Raw genomic sequence first — 9,375 nt, 5'->3', positions numbered from 1 at the left:
ACGTACAGGTTAGGATTGCAACTGTATGATTTTGAGTTATTGATAGCACTCAGCTCGAACACGTTATGTTTTTGTCCACCACCAGTAACTCTATTGTTCATAAGTGGGTAATACTTTCATGACAGTGAAATCATTTTTATTATATTGTTACTGTCTGAAAATGAAAGATGTCAGTTGTTGGGATAGTATTTCCCAATTTCCCAGTGTTGCATACGTCTAGTAATATTTTGTGGCTCGCATATTTGTATTTTTGGGACTGAGAAGAGGGGAGGCAATAAAAGTGAAAATAATATTGGACCGCACGTAAAACTGTTTCGACCATGTACACCAAAGATTTATGAGACAAGTCAGATATATGTATGTTTATCATGTTTATTGATTACGACAATGATCATAGATAACAATTTATTTCAGATTCTATGCATTGCTTATTTTTTGGGACAGTCCACCTCATCGCTGCCATCGTTGCACTGATTGGAACCGTTGCAGATATCTGATCCGGTGATACAGTTACTATCATTAGCACAGCTGTAATATCCCCTATCCTTTCTATAACAACGCTTTGGGTTGTAGTAAGCCTTGGGCACTGTAAATTGAACAAAATAGTGTCATCGTCAAAACCGGGCATTATACTATTAAGTATGATCAATGTCACATATTGGAGTTGTTTTAATCTTTCCTGAATTATTTCCTACATTTTCCAAAAATGAAACCAAATTTTGAAATGAAAATAATACCCAACTACAGAACACAAGTCATTAAGGGGCAAGTCCATGGTATACGTAAAATGATGTCACTCATACAAGTTAAACATCCTGCTCAAGATGATAATTATGCATGGTGACGGATTGTCCCTGTCGCTATCCTCAATTAATTCAAATAGTTGGTTTTGAAAAGGTAGGGTTAAAATACGGCACAGCATGAATTCCATGTACTAAATATTCCAGGTACTAAATACACTCACACTAGTTAGGCCTGGGCTTTCAGTAATCAATGCCGACTTCGCTGTGGTGTGTGTATTGCATGTTGTCATCGCATTCATCAATTACTGACAGGGTTTCCACATATGTTGGTGCGCGATGGAGGCCACGTTTAGCACTTAATTATTTGTTTGTACATAATAAAGTATGGTTTCACATAGTTCATGTGTTGCGTTGAGTATGACCAGATTGACCAGTGTGCAATCGTGTCACTATTTATGTATTCACATATTTGTATTGTACTAAATTGATGCCCATCTGTCCAAACACACATTCACAAATTTATGCGTATTAAGTATTACATGTGTATTAAGTATTACAAAAGAATTAAGGAAATGTGCATGCCTGAAAAGTAAATTAAGTATTTTTAATTTTTAGTCATTTTTTCAGAAGTGCATGTTTTCCCCATTATAATATATTCTGACATATTCGCAGTAGGATTATACTTACATGGCGCACGGACAGCTTCTTCCGCATTGATTATAACCACACTGAGCAGCATCTGAATATATAAATATAAAGGAATGATTATAATTAACGTATTTTCAGATTATAGCAGGCTTAATTGAATGTTGCATCAACCTTTCTGCCCTGATAACGTGTAAATCGATTATCCTTTCACTGTTTCCCTTGAATTCCGAATTTGACATGATAGAACATTTCCAACACAACAAATAGTTATTATGATTCTCGTATATCAACTTGCATTTACTATTCTGTACTGTGGTGTGATGCTGGATAAATGCCACAACATTAATGGGTATTTGTGTCACTCGATGTTATTTTGTAAACAAAGCATTAACTATATAAACAGTTATTTTTTCAACGCAATGATTGGGGCATTGTGTATATCAGCAACTGACATTAAACAGGCGGTGTTAAAACATTGTCAATGGCACATGTGAGGCATTTCGGACTTTTAACACATGTTTTTAATTCATTGCCAATCACCGGAATTAGATCTTCCCAACATCATAAAAACAGACTTGATATTTTCCCAAGAAAATGATCAGTATATAAGCCACAAGCTCGCTAAATGTCTGTACTGAAAACTTACCAATGCCAAAGCCATATACATAATGTTATTTGCCATTGTACAACCCTGTTGATACCAATTTGACTTATGATCGTTGAAAATACTGAAAATAACGATAACATTGCTATTACAGTAATTCAGATAATACAGTAGTTTTAGAATAACTAGTAATGATAGAAAGCTATCAATTTAACTACTAGTACAACAATTCTAACAATCTAGCACATGTCAAAAAACTTACACGTGCTCATCAATTTATTTCAAATTGATGATTCCGCGGACACATACCATGTTTACAGTCTCACATTACACAGTAACTTTACCATTCATGAAGTGAGTACCTAAATCATATGGTAACTGATTGGGAGCACCTATCACCTAAGTGCATATACTTTTCAATAATTGTCAAACAAAACACTTTAATTGTATATAATAAAAGATAGCTCATTACTTATTTCTGTAAAATTTTGCTTCTAATATATTTTCCCAGGACGCGCTGTCTCAGCATAGACGGAGGGCATGCGGCGCCATCAGGTAAGTTTAGATTTCAAATTCCAAATACTCACTTTAAATTCGTGGAACACGTGCGTTTTATCCCCGGTGTCGTTTCACATAAAGGCGAATATATTTTGCCATAAGATTCACATAAATTATATTGTTTTTGCGGATAATTACAAATTGTATTGCGCGAGAGAGAGTTGAGAACCATTACATCAATTTGATACATCAGATGTAAATCTATCAAGTTGAATGTTGGGCTTGTTTACAGGTTTGTATTATTGAAATTATAATTTGCCTCCAATATTTACCGGTGATTTTACTCTCACAGTGGAGTCAGTATGTCATATGACTATTTGGTATTTTAAAACTGACTAGCACAATGTAACAATGATATAAATATTTATCACAGATAAAGAAGAATATAAGAAGATTAGGTCAGATATCAACTCCACTGAGCGCGTCACGCAAATTTTAGCCTCAAAAAACGTGAAATACAGAAGTTATTTTTTTCTCAACAACAACCGTTAATGGTAATATGTCCGAGCCTATAGGAAAATTGTGTGTAAATAAAATGTTTGGCAAAATAATAAGTATATAATGCATTATATACATATAATACAAGTGTGCATGACAATTATATGTATATGATAACATACATCCAATAACAAACTCATCTACTAGCACACAATTTAATTGAATACGAAATACAAATTAACAGATAAATAAATAAATAAATAAATAAATAAATAATAAAAAATAATAAAATAGCGTTAACCAGCCAAAAAATGTTGCTTTTCGGTTAATGTGAAATGATAGGATTTGTCCAGAAATTAGTTTAGCTGAAAAAGAACTATTCCAAGTTTTGTTGTTGTTGTGAATATGGAATATTTCTGTCGGTTTTCATAGAGTGTAATATATAATAAAGACATATTACATTATGAAAGGCGGGATTCAAACAGCCATCACCCCGCCACAACAGACAGACGCACTGCTTACCGCATTTGTTTTACCACAAATGATCACTAAAACATTTTTACCAAAAGTATGTAGAAAAATAAAACACACATCTCAATATAATATCAAAGATTAATATTTGCACAAAAGAATCAATTCTGGTAAAAAAAAACTATATTTGCGAGCTAACAATAAAATCAATCCCACTTGAATAAACATTGGGCTGCAGGAAAAGTCACTAATATGAATGCTTTTGGTGGGATAACAGGGGAGCTGAGCTAACAAAATGGGAAATTGGAACTAGGTTCAGTCAATGGTTGAGCAAATCTCCTTTTCGCGCTAAATTGTTTATTACACTAAAGAGCATAACGCTATTGATAGATAGTGCGATGTAACACACACACACACACACACACACACACACACACACACAGAAACGGTGCAACTACCAGCCCTTATACGAATCGTTAGTTTTGTGGACTGGGCAAGGAATGGGTTACCATCGCCAAAATATTAATTGGGGGGGGGGTGATTTGGGAGAGTGGTTTCAAACATCGATGTTTTTATCCGGCTTACAAGTTGAGATTATTCTCAGATGTGAGAGTGTATAATAAAATAATCTCATGGCCAAAATGCAGTAAATTGTCCTCGACAAAACATAACGGGCGATCCTTCAACGCATTAAATTTTCTGAACAAGTCAGGGATGGTCGGTAGTTTTTTGTTTCTATATATTGGGATAAAGTTTCAGTAAAATTTTACGATTGTTATTTTAAGGCTTCAAAAACTGTACGAACATTATCACCAGTACGAGTATCAACAAATCGTTCCAAAACGATGTAACTGTCTGAAAAATCCCACTACACAAAACAAAGTACCTGAAAAGAAACAGCAAGCAAGATTTTCTATTCATAATTGCTCCATATAATTAAAAAATGTTATTAGCAGGCTACTATATTGAAAACAACAATTACACCGATATTTACAACATCCTAGACTATTTCATGTTATGTTATCCTGCAAAATGCATGATTAACAATTTTGACGACAAATCACAAGCTAACATTCAGGGAAAATAATCAGGAAAGAAAACAATTACTTACCGGTTACACGAATATGTGAGAAACCAATGGTCTATCAGAAGAATTTCGTGCTATTTTATAGTATCACCCGAGTACGTCATTAGCTACGTCATAGTATCCTTGTTCGTACCTAGTCGTGTTATAATTACTAAAGTATTCATCAAGATATCTCACTCTCACACTATGGCTTGGCATACTTAAATACTTAAAGTTAAAGTATGACGTAATCCTAAAAATTAAAGTTGTCTATTCAAATTATTGTATGAACTGATTTTGTTGTCATGACAATACTTGGAACGAGTCTGAACTTATTCATGTCATTGGGCATTAACTAGTACGCCCTTCTTATGATCCCTACAAGTATTTTTGTTAGTATGAAAGCATCACAAACATGAATAATTTACTGTGAAACAAATGGAAAAAAGGTGAAGTGAGACAAATCTATAAAAAAACACCTTCCTCGCAATGTGCACGTTAATGGGTACTTACAAATCAATTCATTAATTCAAAAAAATATTTAGACGTACATTTTATGACAAAAATATGATATAGGTAAACGTTGATCAAAACTATTTTTTATATCACTTTGTTTCAAATTCACCGATATCACAGTTCATCTTTGTTTTCTCGGCGGGGGGCGGGGGCACTTTAATTGTTTAACACTGTCTATATAATTCATAACATATACATCTTGGTATTCGGGAGTTGTTATATTTATCAGTTTGCGTTGTTTACAGTAGGGCCGACGTAATATAATTAGCATTTTTTGTATTCAATGAAATGTGGTCTCTGTGTATTCAGTAAATTCATCACAAATTTCAAGTAAATTATTTGCATACTCTTCTTGGGGATGACTACTACTCATACGAGGAAGACGATACAAAGCCTGAATTTTATGTTGAAGATCTAGTTGAAGGTGTGCTCTAGCATTGACTGTCAAATGTTGATGGAAATGAAATATTTCATTTTCGCCATGCGGCATTTGTCTATCTTTATATTTTTTCACAAAACAGACCATTTTTTGTCTTGACGAAGGGTCATCGTGACAAATAAAAAAATAAGCAGAAATGTGTGCTCTGTTCTGTTTCCTACACCCTGCTAATATGAAAATCTAAATTTGGAATAACTGGTTAGGAGGCTATCACTAGGGAGAAAATGGAGAATACTGTGAATACTGCCAGTATTGTTTAGTTATATATGGTGATTATGATTTACACTGCAAAGATTTAATTAACTCGACCACTTTAAACAATTAGTTTAGAATAAAAATTACGTTAAGACTTTGAACTGATCGAATTTTATTAGATTCCATGTTGTCAGAAAAGCAAAATTTCCATCATAACACAATAATTTGCGGTGTTATTTAGCCAAGCATTTTGTTTACATTTGATGCAAAAGCAAAATATAATGGTTTGTACATTCTCGTAACTTTGCTTACAGCCATTTATGTCCTGAAAACCACGAATGTTAAAATGTGTTGATCCATTTCACCAATTTACCAGTTAGGATGCTGATACACATTGCGTTGTTTATAATGCCAGTCAGCCATATTATTTTATTTTTTCATTAGTTCTACTCGTTTCTCTGACACACTTGACCAATTGTATTTAAACTTGTACAAATGCAAGATATAATAATTTTCATATTTATGCCCAATTCTTTTGATGACATCTTGTCATTCATGTTTTCAAATGTAAATATGAATACAAACAGCGAGCATAACGTTATAGCCAATATTTTTTTAGTTATATATGGATTTAATACTTTATAGTTTATTTTCAAATGGAAACATGTAAAATTTCACACTAGCACAAGTATGAAAAAAAGTAACCAGAAATATTTTACCACGAAAAAAATTGTGCATTTGTAACTATTGAATCAATATAAAGCGTGCAGGTTTATCGAGAGGGATGATAGAAGTATGTGTGCGCTGACCATATAATCGCTTAAAATAAAATTTACGACTGGCAAACTGGCTGGTACAAATTTTATGTTTGAGACTGGTTCTACCCTGACATGAAATGATGTTTCGAGCTGTTTAATCCAAGTTTATTTTCAAATGGAAACATGTAAAATTTCACACAAACACAAATGTGAAAAAAAGTAACCAGAAATATTTTACCACGGAAAAAAATGTGCATTTGTAACTATTGAATCAATATAAAGCGTGCAGGTTTATCGAGAGGGATGATAGAAGTATGTGTGCGCTGACCATATAATCGCTTAAATTAAAATTTACGACTGGCAAACTGGCGGGTACAAATTTTATGTTTTGAGACTGGTTCTACCCTGACATGAGATGATGTTTCAAACCGTTTAATCCAAGTTTATTTTTCTGTACGATTCATATTTATCAGAGGTCAGTAGCTTACGTTATATTCGCCTGAAATATGACAAACTCTAGAAATAACTATATAAATAAATTTATTGTCGGTGCTGCCAGATTTCCCCATTGCCATATTATACCCATCATGCACTTTCGCTTTACTAAGTTTGAATTAGACTCAAATGCAAAGAGAAACAAATGAAACAAATAATGAAGTGAGACAAATCTATAAAAACATGTTCTTCGCAATATTCTCATTAATGGGTATTTGCAAATCAATTCATTAATTCAGAAAATTCATTAGACGCACATTTTACTCCAAAAATATGATACAGGTCAAAACTATTTTTTTAGATCTCTTAATTTCATATTTGTTAACAAAATGACTCACCAATATCACGGTTAATCGGTACTTTCTCGAGGGGGCACTTTTATTTGTTTACACTATCTAAATAATTCATAAAATATACAACTTGTTATTCGGGAGTTGTTATATTTATCAGTTTGCGTTGTTTACAGTAGAGCCCCTGCCCGACGTAATTTAATTAGCAATTTTTGTTTCATTGAAATGGTCACTGTGTATTCAGTGAATTCATCGAAAATTTTAAGTAAAATTATTCGCATAAACTTCTTGAGGATGACTACTACTCAGACCAGGAAGACGTTACAAAGCCTGAATTTTATGTTGAAGATCTAGTTGAAGGTGTGCTCTAGCATTGACTGTCAAATGTTGATGGAAATGAAATATTTCATTTTCGCCATGCGGCATTTGTCTATCTTTATATTTTTTCACAAAACAGACCATTTTTTGTCTTGACGAAGGGTCATCGTGACAAATAAAAAAATAAGCAGAAATGTGTGCTCTGTTCTGTTTCCTACACCCTGCTAATATGAAAATCTAAATTTGGAATAACTGGTTAGGAGGCTATCACTAGGGAGAAAATGGAGAATACTGTGAATACTGCCAGTATTGTTTAGTTATATATGGTGATTATGATTTACACTGCAAAGATTTAATTAACTCGACCACTTTAAACAATTAGTTTAGAATAAAAATTACGTTAAGACTTTGAACTGATCGAATTTTATTAGATTCCATGTTGTCAGAAAAGCAAAATTTCCATCATAACACAATAATTTGCGGTGTTATTTAGCCAAGCATTTTGTTTACATTTGATGCAAAAGCAAAATATAATGGTTTGTACATTCTCGTAACTTTGCTTACAGCCATTTATGTCCTGAAAACCACGAATGTTAAAATGTGTTGATCCATTTCACCAATTTACCAGTTAGGATGCTGATACACATTGCGTTGTTTATAATGCCAGTCAGCCATATTATTTTATTTTTTCATTAGTTCTACTCGTTTCTCTGACACACTTGACCAATTGTATTTAAACTTGTACAAATGCAAGATATAATAATTTTCATATTTATGCCCAATTCTTTTGATGACATCTTGTCATTCATGTTTTCAAATGTAAATATGAATACAAACAGCGAGCATAACGTTATAGCCAATATTTTTTTAGTTATATATGGATTTAATACTTTATAGTTTATTTTCAAATGGAAACATGTAAAATTTCACACTAGCACAAGTATGAAAAAAAGTAACCAGAAATATTTTACCACGAAAAAAAATGTGCATTTGTAACTATTGAATCAATATAAAGCGTGCAGGTTTATCGAGAGGGATGATAGAAGTATGTGTGCGCTGACCATATAATCGCTTAAAATAAAATTTACGACTGGCAAACTGGCTGGTACAAATTTTATGTTTGAGACTGGTTCTACCCTGACATGAAATGATGTTTCGAGCTGTTTAATCCAAGTTTATTTTCAAATGGAAACATGTAAAATTTCACACAAACACAAATGTGAAAAAAAGTAACCAGAAATATTTTACCACGGAAAAAAATGTGCATTTGTAACTATTGAATCAATATAAAGCGTGCAGGTTTATCGAGAGGGATGATAGAAGTATGTGTGCGCTGACCATATAATCGCTTAAATTAAAATTTACGACTGGCAAACTGGCGGGTACAAATTTTATGTTTTGAGACTGGTTCTACCCTGACATGAGATGATGTTTCAAACCGTTTAATCCAAGTTTATTTTTCTGTACGATTCATATTTATCAGAGGTCAGTAGCTTACGTTATATTCGCCTGAAATATGACAAACTCTAGAAATAACTATATAAATAAATTTATTGTCGGTGCTGCCAGATTTCCCCATTGCCATATTATACCCATCATGCACTTTCGCTTTACTAAGTTTGAATTAGACTCAAATGCAAAGAGAAACAAATGAAACAAATAATGAAGTGAGACAAATCTATAAAAACATGTTCTTCGCAATATTCTCATTAATGGGTATTTGCAAATCAATTCATTAATTCAGAAAATTCATTAGACGCACATTTTACTCCAAAAATATGATACAGGTCAAAACTATTTTTTTAGATCTCTTAATTTCATATTTGTTAACAAAAT

General features: G+C 32.8%; 1 long non-coding RNA gene across 1 annotated transcript; it reads right to left on the bottom strand.

Moving 5' to 3' along the window:
- Positions 1-358: 358 nt before the first annotated feature.
- LOC144355697 (uncharacterized) lies at positions 359-4,709 on the bottom strand. Its single transcript, XR_013421272.2, has 4 exons — positions 4,574-4,709; positions 2,038-2,119; positions 1,431-1,482; positions 359-586 (listed from the first exon to the last, which is right to left on the bottom strand). It is a non-coding gene; the product is annotated as an uncharacterized LOC144355697 (long non-coding RNA).
- Between the last annotated feature and the right edge of the window lie 4,666 nt (positions 4,710-9,375).

The sequence above is a fragment of the Saccoglossus kowalevskii genome, chromosome 9, assembly GCF_978046115.1.
Source record: "Saccoglossus kowalevskii chromosome 9, keSacKowa6.1, whole genome shotgun sequence".
In the NCBI taxonomy this organism is placed as follows: domain Eukaryota; kingdom Metazoa; phylum Hemichordata; class Enteropneusta; family Harrimaniidae; genus Saccoglossus; species Saccoglossus kowalevskii.
The sequence above is the reverse complement of the archived record's forward strand: the minus strand, read 5'-3'. Positions and strand labels throughout refer to the sequence as shown.